Below are 20,611 nucleotides of genomic sequence, written 5' to 3'. Positions count from 1 at the left end.
CTTGTCTGCATGCATTTCTCAGTGAGTGGTGTGCAGTTGCTTTTTCCGGTTATATGTTGCATCCAGAGCCAAGCTCTGCTCGAGAGCAGGGCCCAGGTTTTCAAAAGGGATGATTGCTTCGGAATACTTCAATTTTGGGGTGCCCAGCTTTACCTTGTCAAAAAGCAGCCTGATTTTCAGAAAGTGCTGGGCACCTGTCCTCTGAAAATCAGGCTCATTCAGCTTGGGCACCCAAAATCACTAGTCACTTCTGAAAATCGTGGCCCAGGTTCTTACTGCACTGGAAATTTCTTCCACTCATTCACCCTCTCCCCTAGACTCCTGTGCAGCCAGACACCTTGCTCTTGTGGGGGGTTTTCCCTCTTTCCTCCCCAACTCGAGAGTGGCTATCCATGGACTAGTCGGCAGACACTCTGCAGTATGAGAGTCTGCTTTTGCAGTGCCTGTGCCCTCATTACCTCCACTATCCCTCTCTTTATGTGCAGGTAATCCCTTCCTTTTTGTCTTGACTCCCATACTGTTATCCTGCCTTGTAATAAGTGCCTTATTGTCGGGGGTACGCCGGAGGTCAGGATGGGGACTCTCATCTTCTTAGTTCTTTTTCCTGGGAAGCAAGTTTGGTTGGAGATAGTCCCTGAAGTAACACACCTCTCTGTAATGCAGCTGTGTGTGAGTGAATTCCTAGTAATGCCATCCGAGAAGAGAAACCCATGTCACAGAACACACGGGGAGATTTAAAGGCCAGCTAGAGGCCTTGCATGATGGAACTACCACCTCCTTCCTGCGGCGCTTAAGCTCTACTAGTGCATTAATAGGGCATATGAAATGTGTGTCTGTGATCTGTTGCACATCCCATCTCCTAATTGAGGCCGGAGCGCTGCTTGGCAAACCTCCAGACAAGTTGTAAGTCTGGTCTAATGAGCATTGTGTAATGTTTGTGGGTTTATGGCCCATAGGGGAATAAAGGGAAGGAGGGCGTGTCCCTTCTCTCCCATTTCCTCTTGCTGAGCTCCTCGTGTCAATATTGCATTCTCTTACACGTTTCATTTCTGTGCCTCAGGCAGCCTCCAAGACACAAGCCATCTCCTTAACCACTGCCTGAAACCACATTCGTTTGTGTTGTGATTCCATTCACTCTTACAAGCTAAATAAGGTCAGGTCTTGCTGGTTCTTTGTCTGGATGATCTCCAGAGAAAACCCAAAAAGAAAAGGAGTACTTGTGGCACCTTAGAGACTAACAAATTTATTTGAGCATAAGCTTTCGTGAGCTACAGCTCACTTCATGCATCCGATGAAGTGAGCTGTAGCTCACGAAAGCTTATGCTCAAATAAATTTGTTAGTCTCTAAGGTGCCACAAGTACTCCTTTTCTTTTTGCGAATACAGACTTAACACAGCTGCTACTCTGAAACCAGAGAAAACCCAGGTAGTATACGAGATTCAGTAGGCAGCCCTCTTCCTTCAGTCAATACTTAACCAATGTCTCACCCTGCTGCTAGTGAGACCTGCACTGCTGAGGTGCTGGCTTTCAGATGACAGTAAAATAGAGCTATGGCTACTTATGTACAAGAGAGAGGGCATCAGCCACAGTGCCCTGGACAAATTCTAACTCAAGTAAATAATCCTGTTTACCAAAATTCAACAGGATACCATCCTCTTTTTTAACCTAATGCAGCTTTTTACTAAAGTCTTATCTATAAGTTGTATACAAATCTGGCTAGTACGTATTTCCAAGATTCTTCAGCTTGTGCATTAATCTTGAACTTTAGTTTTCTGAGATCATAATATCCTAGCTCTGTCAAAGATTGTCAAAATGAACTTAAATATTAAAAAAAAATCCTATTTATCATTTCCTGTCCTAAACTAAATGGCTGTTTCATTCCTCCCCCAAAAGTGACTGTCTACAGTGATGGGAGTTGTGATCAATATATAAATAAATTTGTCAAGTGTGTTGAGGTGAGGTGCTATAGAAAGGCAAGAGATCAGCAGTGTGCACCTGAGGCAATACGGCTGAAAGCTAGGCAATGTACTGTTTGGATCTGATTGCTGCTCAGGGCTTGGCAGACTCAGATAACTTGTGTGTGGCTGCAATGATAACCGTTTATAAGCAAGTGGCAATGTCAGGCAGTTTCTGCACTTAGTGAGCTATCCACAGCCATATCTCAACCATCAGGTCACGTATGGAGGAACAGCTTTTTTACAGCAGAGCTGCTCGGCCTAGTGCAATGGGTCTCAGCTTTTCCAGACTACTGTACCCCTTTCAGGAGGTTGATTTGTCTCGTGTACCCCCAAGTTTCACCTCACTTAAAAACTACTTGCTTACTTTTGTACTTTTATGTCTGATTTTGAATCACAGAAACTTATTGAAAAATTGCTTATTTTTTTTATTTTGTCTATATGTAACTTTAGTTTGCACTAACTTCACTAGTGCTTTTTATGTAGCCTGTTGTTGTAAAACTAGGCAAATATCTAGATGAGTTGATGTACCCCCTGGAAGACCTAAGGGTATGTGTACTTCCGGTTGAGAACCACTGGCCTAGTGGACACAAAACTGGAAGTGCAAAACCAGGATGGCTCAAAATAATAATGTGACACTGAAGTTAATCTCCAAGTCATCAGTTCAGATCCAAACCAGCTAGTCCACTAGTGACTAAAAGTGATCTTGGCTCAGTTCTTAGAGGCCAAGTGTCAGCAATTCTAAACCACTCTGACAACTGGTGTTAATTTACCGTTCAGCACTGTTTCAAAACAATTTCTAAATAGTTAGTATGTGAGTCAGTAGATAAAGGCTATAAAGGTATAATGGATGCTGTTTATCAATGCATGGAATCGCTACAAAAATGAGGGACGTGAAGTGAAGAATGCTGTATCCCCCTGAGAATTCAGGAAGACAGCCCTGGAGTTCAGTCGAATGTGAGTGATTAGCAGGAGTAGGAGAGTTAGAGTAAAAAGGGACTGTGAGATCTTTAATGACCAAAGGAGGTCAGGATCTCACTTTTTGTCTCATTGGGGAGATGGGGATGTATGTCTTATCCTAAAGATAATCCTGCCAACAGCTCAGAACCTTACAACCCCACATTGGGAAACTGGTTTATTGCTGACAGAGGTAAGAATGCCACCTACTAAATCCGCAGTGCTCTGAATGTTCCTGGGATGGTGCCAACCAGCTAATGTCCAGGCCCAGCCCAGCTTCCTTATGAGAGCTAAGAAGATAAGGGAGGTTATCACTTCCCAGATGCAAAACCTCTTCACTGTGGCTTTCAGCAGCCGATGTATCTAAATAATGAAAGCAGAATGCACACATCCATGTACTACTCTACTATGGACCCCCTGGAATGCCCTTGCAGACCCCAGTTTGAGAAACGCTGCTCTAGGGTGCATTGGCAGGTAGAGTGGAAACTTCCATTAACTCATCTGTATGGCCTGCCTGCTTCTACAGGCCTGTTGTGATAGACTCAGGATATTGTGCTTCTTTCACTGAACTGGGCTGGATCAGTGCAATTACACAGCCCAGGAAATCCTGTTCTGAGATCTAAAGCCACAAGAAGGTTGCACTCCTGTGCATGCACTCTCTCCCAGTTGGCATATGAGCAAGTCAAGTGAGCAGGTTAAGACATTAGATATCCCTCTCAGAGAAGAAGAGGTCCTGTAATGTAATGCAGTCTAAGCACTGGCCTGTCACTGCAGACTGGCATTCAAATCAGTCTGGTTCTGGCTCTTGTCAGAGACAGGATGGACCCACTATGGCAATTGCTGTGTTGCCAGTGATGGCAACACTCCCCTCATTTCCTCCCAGTTCTCAAGGCTCCCTTTGCTTTCCGGTGGCATGAGCACACTGTCCAATGGTCGGGAAAGAACAATAAAACAAGACAACTCAAGGCCAGCTCCTTCCCCGAAGACAGCTTGCAGCACTCCTGATGACTTCAGAGCTCTGTCTGAACTTGAAATAAGCCCTGGATATGCACGTGGGGATTTCTCTTCACCTGTGCCCTTCCTATGGGACATTCCTCTTGTCACTGGCTCTCTCCTGCTATTGAAACGTGTTCTCTCTGTCCCAAAGGCAGGTCCCTTAAGGTGCTCTCTCCCTGCTCCACTCCATTCTAAAGCCACCATCTTCTCCTTTATGCACTCACTTCCAGTGCCTCCGCCCCTTTCCAGCTGGGAAGGAGGTGCTGACTGATCCCCTCTGACAGCGCTGCCACGCTGGCCAGTAAGTGATCATTCAGGGCAGATTCATCCCTACAGAGCCCAGGCACGGTAGTTCTTTGGCACACTTGAATCTCTCCGGCTTGAGTGGGAGAGAGGAGTCTTAAGGTTCTTTGTGAACCCCAGTGACCCTCCTGCAGTTCCATGGCACTCAGTACAGGGCTGAGTTATTGGCCCAGCTAGACTTGCTGAGGAGACTTGCTTCAGATGAGTGGAGCCCTAGCCCGTTCCGTTCCCTCTGCTTCCTGCGACTTTGAAGGTGAAAATTGTCAAGACCCAGCCAGGGGCAGAAGAGAGATGTGGATAGACTTCTGGGTGAGAGAGGAGATTCGGGACAGGCAAGGTGGAACTTGAGGGCAAGGCTGGTAGACACAGGGAGATTCTGCTCCATTCCCTTTGCTTTGTCAAACTGGGCAACTTTCCGCCAAGTTTTTGGCAAAGGGAACTGTTAATTCAAAGTGCGACATTTCCGAGCAGCATGTAGGTGTGACATGTCTATGGGATCAGAAAAGGACAGCAGATTGTTTCTGTCATGCAGTACACAATGGGTGACTGTGTTGCAGTCTGTACAGGCTCGGACATTTGAATATGACTCTTGGCAAGAAGACAGGTTTCAGAGTAACAGCCGTGTTAGTCTGTATTCGCAAAAAAAAAGAGGAGTACTTGTGGCACCTTAGAGACTAACAAATTTATTTGAGCATAAGCTGTAGCTCACAAAAGCTTATGCTCAAATAAATTTGTTAGTCTCTAAGGTGCCACAAGTACTCCTTTTCTTCTTGGCAAGAAGGTTTCAGCAGTCTTGTGGTGGTATTAAATTGTCACAGTCCTCATGTGTATTAACACACTTAGCTTTGTCCTCTGTGGCTGAAGGATGAGGTCCTTTGGCAGAGGACCTTTGGCTTTGAGAGTACCCAGAACTTGAGTATCAAGAAGTGTTTTTGCTACAGATCCATACAAATCAGGGCTGTGGGTTGTAGCAAGCCTACTAGCAGTCTTATCCTTAGTCACACAAGTGCATGTGCACATGCAGCGGAAAAGGCCCTCTGCTCTCCTCCTAGGAAGGGAAGTTCTGAGCCTGCACAGCAGCCAGGGTAAGAGCCCCTTTATCCAAAGGGAAGAAATGGGGCCCACTGAGAATTTTGGCCTGCCCCAAGGCACATGAGTGCATTAATGCATCCTGTGGGGACATCCAGGCTAGCAACGCTGAACTGTAGGAAGGCTGGCAGAGGCCACAGGGTTAACCAGGAACTTGCTGTTTGAGAAGGGGATTGGTGTGCAGAGGTGGCCAACGACTTCCCCTTCCTCTTATTTACACAGCCTCTTCTTACCTGGTCCCAGCAAACATGCGCTCAAGTGACCTTTGCTCTCCTGAACGCCCCTCTCACCGGCTATGCTCAGACTTCCTGATGCCCGCTGCTTTCATTTGACTATACCGGTATCTAGATGCCAGTGGTAGAAAACTCCTTGCTATCAATCCATTCATAATTGGCCACCTCCTCTCACCCCAGTGACCCTGCATAATAAAATGGACTAGGAAGCACAACTGCCGTTTGTCTCCTGTGTATAGGGGGTCATTGAAGTAAAAAACCATTAACGGTGTCCTTTGCCCTCTGACAGCCACATGTCCCCTTTCCACCACTGGACTGGACTTGGAGACCGTAATACGTGTGGGCCATTAGCTTGTAATAAAAGTGCAGCAGCATCTGCTTCTGTGGGTTGATTTTTACCGTTGTCCTCTCTTGCCCTTCCCATTCCCTCTCCCACCTCCTGTACCCCGTCTTTGCCTGCCAGTTCTTTCATGACTAATCCTGAAGCAGGCACATGGGGTGATTGCAGCTCTTCCCTATAAATTCCCCCTTTTGCTTGGGTTTTGACAGCAATGAATGTGGGAGGGGGGCGGAGGGGGCTGATACCGCAGCAGTCTCCAGGAGTCCCTTTCGCAAGCCTGGCCCTGGCAGATTGATTGACCAGGGAGCTGTCGAGCAAACAAGACAGCCAGGCTCTTCATTAGCGCGTTAATTAGCAGCCAGGGGCTCTCTGGAGGCTGCCTCATAAAGTTTAGTTTATTAGGGGTTGTCAGGATGAACCCGTCAATGGGTAGGGGAGGCTGCTGAGCTGAACTAGTCCATTAATGTTACTTTGAGAGCCTGCTTCACAGTGATGAGCTGTGCTTTGTCTTGGTAAGGAATCCTGAGACAGGTACTGAGTATTCCACATTGCTACTGTACTAATAGTTTGCCTTCCTATAGAGTGTCTCGCAGAGGCAATGTTTTCAATGGGGGGAGGCACAATTTAAAGGTGGGGGGGTCACTTAACTGCCCCATGCGTCACTTCTGAGGATGAGGCGGCTTGTGTGACCTTATACCCAGCAATTAAACAAGAAACAGTAATTCGCTTGAGGACCAGTTTAATTCTCATTGTAGAACTTCATGTTAATAGCTCATCACGGGTCCTTTGAGCTGAAAAAACAAGACGCTTATATTTTATCAATACTTATTAATGACTGTAACTGTCTACAGCTTTCATGTAAAACATTGCAATAATAATTTCAGTTTAAATAGCCAGTTATTTTCAAATGTGAAATAGATTTTCCACTTTAAATGCTGTAACTGTCCACCATACAAGTCACATACAAATATTTTTTGCTTAAAGGTTTAATTTTAGCTGAAGAATTGAAAGTTCTTAACTTGAAGTGCATTTCTGTCCTAAGGAGGAGTCATAGAGCCAGGAGCACCAGGGCAGCGGTGAGCCAGCGCCTCGGGGAGCCAGCTCCAGGGGGCCCCTTGCCAGCCAGCACCAGGTTCCTTCGGGGGAGAGGCAAGAGTGCCTCAGGAGTGCAACTCTGAGCTGTGCTGCCCGCCCTCCCTCGGGAGTGCCCAGCTGTGCAGGGGTGGCCTGGCTTGGGGAGCAGGGCAGGGAGGGCTGCCGGGCAGGCAGCCAGCCAGCGCCCCAGCTCCCCCAGTGCGAAGAGCCAGGGGCTTAAGCAGGCCAGGCAGCTCCCACCAGCTTCTGATCCACCCGCTCCTGGCAGGAGGCAATGGTTTTCAAACTGTGGGGTGTGCTCCCCATAAAAAGGTGCTCCCCACAGTTTGAAAACCTCTGTGCTAAATGGAAGGTAGAAATCTGGGGGGAGAGGTGAGGCACATGATCCCATGTCCCCCTGCACTTTGCCTCCCATTAACATCGGGTCGCGACCCACTTTGGGGTCCCAAACCACAGTTTGAGAACCGCTGATATGAAGCCCTCTTACCATAACTGACATCATGACTGGATACAATCTTAATTCTGCTGCTTTGATCTTAAACCAATTTTACTCTGGACACTTTTAACTCCTGTATTCTGAAAAGCTGTGTGCAGCAATACACATGCTTCAGTGGTGAAGGGGTTAAAGGATGCTTGAGAAAACCCCTCCTTGTGAATGCCAAGGCTCCACACAGCGGGAAGGGGCTGATTAATGGTGACTGTAACTGTGATGCAGAATGGCCTTCTCTCTGCTGGAGGCTCAGGGCCTTGCTCCTTTCCCTTAATCACTGGAGTAATAAAACCTCCTGTCCTGCCACCAAGCTGCTGCTTCTCTGTGACCTTCACACTTAACAGCCAAAATAAAGTGACTGAGCCTCTGTGCAACCCATAATTGTGCTCTATCTCAGCTCATTCGTAAGAGAACAAAACCAGTGGCCTTGCATTCTTTGTCAACAGTACAAGAGTTTTTTTCTTTTTTTCCATACCTCTCATCCTCTGCGGCAGAGACAGCCTCCAAGCCTGCAGATTTACTGAAGGGAGTTCTACCTCCCATGCAGCTCACACATGCAGCTTGCCTGCTCTGGCTCCGTCCTCCATCCATGGATACTTCTCTTCTCCCTGGCCGAGGACTCCCAACACTCTTTCCCCACAATAATGCATCAAATCCTGTTTTCTCCCACTCCTGCCCATCTCCCCTCTACTGGCATTTTCTCTCCCACTTACCTGTTGAGTCCTTTTTCCTCTTTGCCCTCTCTCTTCTGCAGATGCTGCTGGTAGGATATGCTATAATCCACAGACTTCACTTTGTGTTTAGAGATACAAGCCCAAATTCTGCCTTCAGATATCTGTGCAGAGCCAGTGTGGTCAAGCGTCTAGGGCACTGGCCTGGGACTCTGGAGACCTTGTTCTATTCCTGCCTCTGGCCTGCAGGATGATGACTTCTCTGTCTCAATCAATTTCCCCATCTGTAAAACAGGGATAATGACTTCTCCTTTGCAGAATATTTCAAGATCTGATCGTGAAAAAGCATTGTAAGAGCCAGGTATAATAAAGTTATCGATAACAATAATAATGTGGGGGGGCTTCCATGATTTTACTGGGAGTCTGGAAAACACATTAGGAGTTTGAGAGCCAAAATTTTGTCCTTTAATGTCTGGGAAGCATCTGGGATATTTTGAGAGTGAATCAGAGTTCTTGGGGCTAGAAGGTCCCTATACTAGGTCACTTAAGTCCATGTCCTACCTGGCTTATTGCTAGCTCATCTGGTGCTTGTCTGGCTAAGACTTAAGGATTTCTGGGGCTTGGGTTCTACCTAGTGCAGTTATGTAACCAAAAAAATCTACATCTGTAAGTTACACTTTCACAATAAAGAGATTGCACTCTGGTACTTGTATGAGGTGAATTGAAAAATACTATTTCTTTTGTTTATCATTTTTACAGTGCAAATATTTGTGATAAAAAAATAAGTGAGCACTGTACACTTTGTATTCTATGCTGTAATAGAAATCAATATATTTGAAAATGTAGAAAAACACTCAAAATATTTAATACATTTGTTGGTATTCTATTGTTTAATAGTGCGATTAATCGTAATTAATTTTTTTAATCACAATTAATTTTTTGAGTTAATCACATGAGTTAACTGCGATTAATCAACAGCCCTAGTTTTACCCCTTAATCCAGAACTTGCTTCCTTTCTCAAATTGATTTTTTTTTCTGCTATTTAAACTGATTTTTTTCCTCTTTTAATTTTAGAATCATCGTCTTTTCTTCTCATTGTTATCTAATGGGCAGTTTTTCTCCCGCCTTGCCTACAGCATGTACATCAGAACCAGAATCGTAGCCCCCTGTAGCCTCCATCACCGGCTGTGTATACTGAACTCCTCTCATCTCTTCTTGTGTTTCTTCCCTCCCTATGCTTTATCATCCTCATTTCTCCCCTGTCAGCACCCATATTACTTCTGAATTATTGTGTGCAAAATACTTGGTGCTGTCCATCTTCAAAGCTTTTGACAGACATTAATCCTTAGAGCTCCCCACCTGCTGTGAGGCAAAGTTCACATCCATTTTATAGATGGGGTAAACTAAGCCACAGAGGTTGTGATTTGTCCAGATGCCATGCATTAAAGCAGTGGCAGAACAGGGAATAGAATGTGAGTGTCCTAAGTCCCAAGCATTTGTTCTAAATGTGAGGCTATAACAGAGGTTGGCAAACTATGGCCCACGGGCCACATCCGGCCCATGGTACCGTCCTGCCCAGCCCTTGAGCTTCCGGTTGGGGAGGCTAGCCCATTAGCCCGCTGCTCCCGCCGGGGAGCACAGCGGCGTGTCTGCAAGCTCTTGCCACTCTGAGCAGCATGGTAAGGGAACGGGGAGCGGGGGGTTGGATAAAGGGCAGGGATTTCCAGGGGGCAGTCAGGGGATAGGGAGCATGGGGGGTTGGACAGGGAGCATGGGGTCCTGGGGGGCGGTTAGGGGCGGGGCTGTGGGTAGGGGTCGGGGAAGTCAGGGGACAGGGAGCGAGGGGGTTGGATAGGGGGTGGGGTCCCGGGAGGGGGCAGTCCGGAGACAAGGAGCGGGGGGGTTGGATGCATCAGAGTTCTGAGGGGGGCAGTCAGGGGGTGGGAAGTGGGAGGGGGTGGATAGCGGCAGGGGCCAGGCTATTTGGGGAGGCACAGCCTTCCCTACCTGGCCCTCCATACAGTTTAGCATTCCTGATGTGGCCCTCGGGCCAAAAAGTTTGCCCACCCTGGGTTATAAGGTTTCCACTCATAAGCTGATAACACCAGCTGTTACCTTATAGTGCTGTGTAAAAGGAAAGAACTCTTTTTCCCTTGTTTTAATATGCTCCCCATATATATGCAATGCAGATTATAGTTGCTTTTTTTAATCACTGTGCCACATTGAATGTTTCCCTCTGTTACCCTCTCTTTTATTCTTCTGCACAGATGGTCAATATACTTTTCACCCTTTCCTTCAGGTTAGTGCTGAACATCCTGGCGTGTGACACCAGTTTACAGTCTGCTTGAATATTGATTTAACACATTGGTTCACAATGTTTTCTTCTCGGCTTATGTAGTTGGGAGTGTTGCAGGTGGCTTTACTCTTCACTCAGACAGCTACTTGCCACGCTAGGCGCAGAAATACCAATTGTAAGGAAAACTGTGTAAATAAAGTAAGGAATTCACTGTTTTTTCCCAGTAGCGAGTTTTTTACACTGTGAACTTTAATACCTCTGTGCCGAGTAAAACAAATTAGTGCAATTTTCCTTTTAAATTATTCCAGGGCATTGGTTAATAATCAAGTGTAAAGGGCTGATTTTTTTTTTTCTTTTCACTTTCTACTGAAGCATCTGGCATCAGTCAGAGGCTCGATACAGTACTAGACTAGCTGGATTTTTGCTCCGTTTGGTTGTGGCACCTGATCCAATGTTTTTTTAAAAAAAGATGTCACAGTTCAGGACAGCTGCATTTATATTCCCCCTCTATAATCCAGCAAGGGCACCCACTCTCTGGCTTCTGGCTCCCTGGACTGTCACCTCTATTGGGTGGAGACATACATCTCTCTCCTTCCTGACCAGAGTATTTCCAGGTTGCAAATCTCCCTGATTATATGGTGTGAATTCACCAGCAGAGTCAGACTAGCTGAGCAGGCCTGCTTTGCCTTTCTCCTTTTGTCATAGTTATAAATTACTATGCAACACTTCCTATGCAAGCCTATTTATTCTTAAGGTATAAGCATTACAGCGAAAGCATATTAAAAACACTAAAAGAACCTGCATACATGCTAATCAGCTTACCAGAGATTCCCCCAAACAGTCTCCAACTGGGCTCTGGCGGGTGAGTCCTCCCCCACCTCCCTTCTCTTTTGTGGTCACAAGTACACATCCTCAGCTCAGAGCTAGCACCCCCATGAATGGTTTAGTTCCTTTTTATACAGTTTGGGCATCTTTGATCAAGATGTAGAATTTCCAGGAGCCGGTAATTATCAGACAATGGGTGTCTCTTCCCAGGTCATAGCTTCAAAAGGCTGTGTTTGGAAGGAAAATTAGCATTTCCCACTTCACATGTATTGTCCCAAACGGTTCTTTGGAATTCCTAATAATAATTCCAGAGGTTGCATTAGTCAGGCTTCTAGAGAAGTTGCATACAATTGCATTTTTAATTCAGTGGAATCAAAGACATTAACTCTTATTTATTAAAGTTTATCTTAATTCCATAGGGCATGTCTAGGATATTATCAATCTGTCACAATAGGTACCTATTTAGGCTCCCAAATCCATGTTTAAGTGCATAAAAATGAATCTAGAAGCCTAATTTCAGGCACCCATTTAAAAAATAATACAGCAGGAAAGCAGGGTACCTGATTCAATGGACCTTTGGTTTGTTCCTGTGTTCCCATGTGTCCCCTTTTCGGATGATAATTTCCTGATAAATATATTGTGGGGAGTTACATATTTGTAGTGTTTTGTTACATGTTCTAGATGCCTGACTAAATGATTTACCAAGACAGCAAAATCAAGGAAACCGTCTAGGATGGCAGTACTAGAAACACTGCAGACTTATTCGGTCTGGAGAGTGGAACCTCCTAGCCCTGGTTCACACTCAAAAATTAGATCCACCTAGCTACGTCGCTTAGGGGTGTGAAACATTTTCTACCCTGAGCGCCATAGTTAGGTTGACCTAACCCCCAGTGTAAAAGCACTAGGTTAATGGAAAAATTCTTCCGTCAACCTAGCTACTGCCTCTTGAGGAGGTGGATTACCTACATCAACGGGGAAAAACCCTTCTGTGAATGTAGGAAGTGCCTACATTACAGTGAATAGCTGCAGCTGTGCTGCTGTAGCATCAGTGTAGCATAGATATAGCCCTAGATCTCTCAGCTCCTAAGCTATTCCTATAATGGTAAATTGTTCTCTTAATTATGGAGAGGAGAATTCTCTAACCACCACCAAAATTCCAGCTTCTATTTGTCAATCCGTCTATAAGCCATGTAAAACCACATTTGCAAAAGAAGCTTCTGAATCACATATATATTGATGTGTGCAATCAAATAACAGTGTATATTAATCAGGTAGCCAGTTGCCTGGTTTGTGTATGCAATGCAGGCACCTTTTGGAGCCCCTGACCATTAATGAACTAGCTCCAAAATTAAATAGGCAGGGGTGTGTATGTAACTTGCTCTTTGTGCAGAGTTTAATTAAATGTTTTTCTCTTTGTGCCAGTGCTATTCATTTGAAACCTTTTCGATGGGGCATTGATTAAATTACTCAATATATGGGGTTTACCTGCTGTGTCTGCTGCTTGCTACAGATTCTCTATTCCAGCTTTTCTATCTCCATATTTTAATTTACAAGTGATCAGTGAGCAGTTTATTGTGTTCTGATGGCAGATACAGCTTGTGCTGGGAATCCTCTTCTATGGCCTTTATATTATGTTTATTTCAGGTTTTGACATGACATGAAGGCTTCTGTTTTTAGCGGGTGAAGGTTAATTTATGTGCAGTTTTCAAACCATAATTATCCTCAATATTTTTGTAACTAGTTTCCTCCAGAAAAGCTTAGCATTTATCTAGTGAAGCTCTTGCTTTTCAAAACTGGCCTGGGCACACAGAGATCAGATAACTTCTCAGCCGGAGGGATTGGGGGAGAGGATATATTCACTTTGCAGCAAAGATTGAGAAACATGGGAGTTTAAACTGTTTTTACCCAAACTGTCATGGCACTAAATACAATGTTAATCAATTGACTTCTGGAAAATTATCAGTGCTGAGGTGGATGCTTATGCAGAGGTCTGGGTAGCTGGGGTTTTGCTGTGGATTTAGGTGAGGTTGGTACATATGGACGTTAAGTATTTGGCTCATGCTCGCTGTATTGAGGAGGCAGCGAGGTTTGCAGAGGGTAACATGCTGCTGGAGGTAGGCACTGTTGTATGTGTCTGTCAGTCATTAATTCTCTCTCAGGGAAGTGGGATGGATCACAGTTCCCGCCTGTCTATCCTATCCTAGGAGTGTTTCCCATTGCTATGGGAGTGCCACAGCTGTGCTGCCCTTGGGGCTTGCGGGTATTGTTTATACTGCATATCTGGGAATATTGTTATGTTATGGGGAGAAGCAATGTGAACTTGAAGGCTAAAAACGGTTAGAGGTAAAGTGAATCAGGGAGCTACTGGAGAGACAGCCAAGCCCAGCCATTCTGATCCAACCAAGGTTATAAAGAGGGACCTCATAAAACTTATAAAGGAACCTGAGATGGTACTAGGTGAAAATGGAGGACCAGTGCTATCCCATTGATGGGGGGGTATTTTTCCTTTGCAGCATAGTCTGGAGGGTGCCAGTCCCAATGCCTCTCAAGGAGAGGGAAGACTCAGGATGGAGAACAGTGGAGTTAGTGGAGCGTATCACTGAACTAACAGAGGGCTCTATCTGTTGGGGGGGGAGGGAAGGGAGGAGCAGATCCATCTCTCTCTAGACAAGTGGTCACATGAGTGACTCATCTGGATATTTAATTGTTTTGAAGATTGTATGCATTAGGGCAGCGGCAAAGGTACGTGTGCTGTTCCTTTAAATCAGTAACAAGCGAAGCAAGAAGGAATGTGAGGAAGGCTCTAGGAAGAAGATGTGCAGTGAATTGGACACAGAACAGCTCTTTCTGTGATTCTTTACCACTGTCCCATGACACTTATTTGTTCCTCGTATATCTTCCTTAGACGGGTGATAGCTCATCACGTACCGGGACCTAGGCGATACTGGGCTTCTGCAAGAGCCTTTGATGTTACACTAACAGGAGCTCTGGGTGCTTGGCACGTCTTAGGATCAGGTTCTGAGTATCTGAGTTGTCTCTGCACCAACTAGGTGCATGAGGAACAAAACTGGAATTAAAACAAATCATTGTTGCCTTGTGATTAAGGTCATGGAACTATAAGGTGTTTATCTTGGTGAGATCAGTGTGTAGTGCAGCACACACTAAAACAACTCCTGTGCGGTAAGGAGATTGGTTCTGAAACTAGCATTGCTTGAAGTCCGAATGGCCAGTCAACTACCTTCAATGGCTCTTCTGTCTGTGTCATGTATGTGTTGGGCAGTATGGGCAGCAACTGAAAGATCCTCAGGAAAGAGGTTGTCTTACCTTTCCATGGAGCTGTTCTCCCCGGTAATTCAATCACGTCGGCCTGTTTTCAGGCAATAATTCATTGTTACAGGAACAGTACAGCAAAGTGACAAGTTAATAACGGCAGTAATAATAGCAGGCAAAGCCTAATGCTATTTCCTCTTCTCATGCGCTCATCGCACCAGCCAGCCGCCCATGTTGGCTAATGCAATTTGCAGCATTGCTAATCCAGTTTCAGCAGGAATTGTGTTCTATTAAAAGAGAATAACAGTAGCAGGAGCTGTGTTGCCATGTTCCTTGCATCTCCGGGGAGATGGCCCTCGTGGTGAAGTCTCTGTCTCTGCTTCATTGTGATTTGTATTTAATGTTTAAACCCTTGGAGAACCTTCTCCTGCTTCCTGGCCCGTCTTTCGTCCTGTAAGCGCCCTAACCTGACCACTCCTTCTGCTGCCATTTCCTTTCTTTACTCGTCTCCTTTATCTGTTCTTAATTGCCTTCTTCCCTGCCAGCTAATTCAGTGGACTTGCATCCTCCTTACCCACCCATCTTCCTGCTGCCAGTCCTGAGTCAGGAACTGTCTAAGGTACTTGTCTGGCCCCCACTACCATAGTGCTCGAGTGCCTCATAAGGTAGGGATGGCCTGTTTTTCCCATTTTACATTTAGGCAACTGAGGTACACAGACACGTGAGTGACTTTGCCCAAGCTTGTGCCCAAGCAGGGAACTGAACCCAGGGCTCTCGAGTCCCAGGCTAGTGCCCACTGAACTGTCCTTCCTCTCTGGAGGAACTGACAGGGAGGAAGTGGATTCCAGTGGGAGTGCCTGTCTACAGTATTGGGGGCTGCCTGGCACTAGTGAGAGGGGTAACAGGGCTTCCTTCGGGCAAGAGGCTCAGCCCACTCTGCAGGGTTCACCTTGGATGACACACAGCACTTGAGCAGCTGACAGTGCTGCAGTTCTGGGAGCCCCATTGATGCAGGAACTGATACATTGATCTTGCGTGACAGTCTTCTTGTGGAACTGGCTCCGATTGTCCTGTTCCTGAGCCAGGGAATCTTATCAGGAGGCAAGTCACAGCCCCGTTTTCCTTCCCACCCTTTCCAGCAGTCCACAGACTGTAAATCACCCTTTACAATCCACTAGCCTAACACTCTGAGGAGACAGGCAGCTCCTAAAACAATCCTATTTGTAAGAATTAAATCTTGACCCTGTGGGGCATCAACTATGAGCTCATGCAATCACACTTCCATTGGTGGATCGACCTTTTATCAGCATATTGTGCACAAGCCCTCTTTGGTTTTGGTTTTGGTTTTGTTTCCCCTTCCCCTTCTACCCTCTCCCCTTTCCCTCTCTCACATCAGAACAGCCACATTCTATCAGAGGCTTTTAAAACTAGGGCACTCACTGGGAAACTCAGTAATATATTGTAAGCTCTCTCCGGGAGAGGCTGTTTCTGCAGAAGCTCTCCTCAAGGATGACAGTCTTCAAAGTGGGACCAGGCAGTCCTTAACTCCTCTCCTCTCTCTGTGCAGATGAGCGGACTCCCTGGGATGCCCTTGGCAGTACTTGCACTTCCTGAAAATTCACATAAATGCGCAGAGTTGCATTTCTTAGCTGATGTCCCCTCCCCCCTCTTTAAAAGAGAACACTTTGCCGGGAGTGTTTTCAGCCATGTTAATTAGGTTGGTTCCTAGAATTTTTTATAGAAGAGCAAAGCTTCCTGTCTGCCCTCAGTGGGACTCTGGTGTTGATTTTTCTTGGGAGCTCTACAAGAGGAGAGCCTTAAACAGCCTTAAAAAAAACCAGCGCTGACAGATCACCTTTATGGAGCATTTTTATCTGTTGATTTCAAAGTGCTTTACAAAGGTAGGTAACTTTTTTTTATTTCTGCAGATAAGGAAACTGAGGCACAGAAATTAACTGACTGAACCAACACAGCAAATCGGGGGGGGGGGGTGGTAAGCTGCCAATTGAGTCCTCTTTCCAGCCTCCCCTGCTGCAATTACTAGACTCATTGCCTCCTGAAACATACATTCCCTATGTATATTTGTGTTTATATCCATTACTTAGTGGCTTCAGCTGAAAAGGGAATGATTTCCAGTTCTGTGGTGTGTATGTGCTGTACGTCTTCAGCCATGTCATCTTGTGTCTGATCCTGAGGGTCAGGCCTGGTCATGAAGCTCTGAGATGAGACCTTGAAGGAAAGCACAGGGTGCTGCAGGAAGTTATGCTGGTGACTCGGTAGATGATGCTCTTTCTTGTGAGTTGATGCTGAAGCAATGCCCCAACATGGAAGTAGTATAAGGGCACCATGCGGCTGGAGGCGTGTCTCTTGCATGAGTCATGAAAAATGCTGACCTCTTGTGGTTATCAAAATTCCTCTACCATATTCTTCCCAAGAAGAAGGATGTTAAACCCCGGTGCCCAGTCCAAATTCCAGCTTGGGTAATTACCCATTTAACTTCCCTAAATTCCCTCTGCAGCTGCAGTTGGATAAAGTTATAAAAGTTGCTCCTCTCTGTGTGTGTGTGTGTGTGTGTGTGTGGTGCTGCTTTGTGCTGTTGAACAAAATAGCTATTGTGTTCCACCCCAGAGCTAAGTGGCTTGTGTTTGACAGAACACAGCTACAAAAAGTCACTTAAACACGCATTTCACACACATTACACTGTTGTGCTTGGTCATTGGTGGTTAGGAAGCCATACTAGCAGAAACAGATTTAACAATGATTGATTTAAACTGGTTTCATTGCCAGTGTAAATGATGTGTTAGTGTTGTATCAACAGCCATGCATGATAGTGCATGAAGCTACCATCCTCTTTATTTTCTTCCTTCTTCCAGGGAATCCGAGAAATCCAGTGGAGACTGGATTATGGTTTGCAGTTTATCTCTACGCTATCTCACCAAAACACACACCTGTTTCCCAGGGTTCCCCGAGCAGATGTTTTTGAGACCTATTAAGAGAGCTTTGGTCTCTTGACAGCTTAGCAGAAAATGCTATGTAGCTGTGTGTCTTCACATCATTGCTCCCGCTATCCATGGTGTTTTGCAGTTCAGTACAGCAGACCTCCCTCTCCCCCCCCCACCTCTCCCCACATCAGAATAGTCCCGGATAGGTAGAATTGTAGAGCCAAATTGTAGAGAGAGAATTGTAGAGTCAAACCCTTTGCTGTCTTTCTGTTCAGGCCAATCTCTCATTGAAGGAGTGGGGAGTTCTGCCTGAGTAAGGTTTGATTTTGAGGTTTGGCCGATGGCGGATACAGTGCCTGGGACCCGTGCTCTCTTGCCTTAACCACATGAACACTATCTCAGGCCAATACAACTACCATGTCTCACAAACGCATCTAAAGATGAACCATAAAGCCACAAAAGAAATAGCAAAGCCCAGATCTGTATTGAAACAATCTACCTGCTCCGTCTAGCTGAGCCAGGACCCCAGAGTACTCTGTGCCACCACTTCTCTGTCATCCCTATCAGCTATTGCAGAATTAAACATTAAAAAAAGTATTTTAAGCCATTCTGGGTGCAAAAAGGGCTTTGTGAATGTTGCCTTATGCACTGCTGTGGTGGTGGCTGACAGGAGTGGAGGTGATCAGAGCAATTTCTTCTTCGAGTGATTGCTCATGTGTATTCCACAATAGGTGTGCATGCTCGCTACTTGCACCGGTGCCAGAAGTTTTTCCCCGAGCAGTACCCGTAGGGGCGTGCCCCAGCGACCCCTGGAGTGGCGCCTGCCTGGCACTGGTATAAGGGGAGCTGCACGCTCCCCCCACCTTCAGTTCCTTCTCGCCGCCAGTGAAGGTGCATCAGAACTGCTCTGCTCCAGCTTTGCTGTAGCTCGTCCCCAGAACTGTTTGTTCATTCAGCATTAGTACCTGTAGTTAGCTGTTTAGTTAGTCAGTGAGCCCAGGCCAGGGCATGCCCCGCGCCCTGGGGTTCAAGTCGTGAGGCTCTTGTAGGCATTCTATGCCAACAAGTGACCTGCACGCAGACTGTTTGCGTTGCTCGGGAGAAACCCTTATCAGCGAAAGGTGCAAGATTTACACGTTGTTTAAGCCTCGGACCAAAAGAGAAAGGGACATTAGGCTCCGGGCCATCCTGATGGAGTCGGCGCTGACACTGACCCCAGCACACCGCTCCTAACCGGTACCTTGCACCAATGTCGGTATGCGGCGACCCTCCGGTGCTATCAACCAGTTGGTACCGCTCCCTGTCCATGGGGCACACCAAGAGGGCCAGGAAGACTCTCTCTTTGCAGTGGCACTGAGGGAAGTCTGGGACAGAGGCTAGGCCCATGTCGGGCAGTCTTCAATCCTCACCGGGCCCCAGGCCTCCAACTCATGTTGAACGGAGTAGCCCAGGCCCTTTGGACAGGCCTCTCCAGATGTTCAGATGCCGTCCATGCCTGAAGCCCTCCAGGGGGCCCGGGATGTTATGTCCATGCAGTTCCCGGAGCATCGCTGATGTCGGCCCTGCACTCCAGAGGCAAGCCGCCTCTGCGATCTCCACAGTCGCCTCTGGTCCGGTACCGGTCTTCGTCGAGAGAACATTCCCAACGCCTATCACCGCCCAGAGATTGCTCGGGGCAGAGTACAGGTGGATCACCCTTGACGCCAACCAGAATGTCTGGCTGGGTTCTGGCCAGCTGGGACTTGCGGCACCGCTCGTTCTCAAGGAGCGAATATCTGCAGGACTGGGACTGGCATCGCCATCGGTCCTTGTCTCAGAGAGGGTTGTCAACGCTGTTCCTGCTCTGACTCCCACTCCAAGTCTCTGCCAAGAGATTGCAGCCCAGGGCAATGATCGCCAGCATTTCGCCGTCACGGGTCCACCTGTTGAGGCTGTTTGCAGAGCAGCTGTTACTGCCGGTACCGGTCCTCCACATTGAGATCACGGTCCCGTGGCCATCGTAGATCCCGGCACCATCGCTCCTCCTGGTCCAGAGACAGCAGCAGATCTTACGCCAGCCTTACGCCATTCGTAGCCGTCCTTTGGTGGGCCAGGCCAGCCAACCCAAACAGTCGGCCCCGCCGGTGCCACAGCAGGTGCAGTGGCACCGAACATTGTGGCCGGCCCAATGATACCAGTGGGCGCCATGGCCTCCTGCGCAGCCCCTGGTGGGAGCTCGCTTGGTGGCTGGAGCTTCGGAGGCACTGTTGGCCTCACTCTCCAGACCCCCGAGAAAGGAGGCAATGGGACGTGCGTTCTTGGCACGGTGCCCGGAATCCAACCAGGTGGTGGACCCTCCAGTGCCGGCCGACACCCAGAGCATTGCACTGGCCTCTTCGCCCTGCCCGGAGGAGGCGATTGCAGCCCCTCCCACCTCCGTCCCGCAGGAGGACTTCAGGGCCCACCAAAAACGCTTAAAGAGGGTGGCAGCAAGCTTCCACCTCCAGGCAGAGGAGATGGAGGACCCTCAGACTTCCTGTTTAACGTGTTGTCCCCATTGGCACCGGGTAGGGTGGCCTTGCCTCTCCATGAAGGAGTGGCTAAGATTTCAAATGCCCTGTGGCAAACTCCGGGCTTGTTGGCCCCATCTCTAAAAAGGCAGAACGCAAGTACTTTGTACCCGCTAAGGGGCATGAGTACCTGTATACCCACCCAGCGCCCAACTCCCTGGTGGTTGAGTCGGTCAACCACAGGAAATGGCAAGGTCAGCCAGCCCCAACCCCAAAGAAAAAGACTCTCGGAGACTGGACTCTTTCGGAAGGAAAGTTTATTCATCTTCGAGCTTCCAGTTACGAGTGGCAAATCATCAGGCTGTCCTCGGCCGGTATGATTTCAATCTTGGGGCTCCCTGCCCAAGTTTGAGGACTCCCTCCAGGAGCGCAATAGGAAGGAGTTCAAGGTGCTAGTAGAGGAAGAGGCAGCGGCCGCTAGGGCGTTCCTGCAGGCAGCCTCGGATGCTGTGGACACAGCCGCACAATCAATGGCCTCCGCGGTGTCCATGAGACGGGCGTTCTGGCTCCTGCTCTCTGGGCTGTCCGGCGCGGTACGGTCTTCTATGCAGGATCTCCCGTTTGATGGGAAAGCTCTGTTTGCGGAGGAAACAGATCCAA

At 47.3% G+C, this 20,611-nt stretch overlaps 1 protein-coding gene across 3 annotated transcripts in view; it reads left to right on the top strand.

The window, feature by feature from the left end:
- IGSF3 (immunoglobulin superfamily member 3) overlaps positions 1-20,611 on the top strand; it is a 165,774-nt gene that overhangs the window by 120,805 nt on the left and 24,358 nt on the right. The window lies entirely within an intron of this gene.

This window comes from Dermochelys coriacea, chromosome 1, assembly GCF_009764565.3.
Source record: "Dermochelys coriacea isolate rDerCor1 chromosome 1, rDerCor1.pri.v4, whole genome shotgun sequence".
NCBI lineage: Eukaryota > Metazoa > Chordata > Testudines > Dermochelyidae > Dermochelys > Dermochelys coriacea.
Note: the sequence above shows the minus strand (reverse complement) of the source record. Positions and strands in the feature narration are given on the sequence as shown.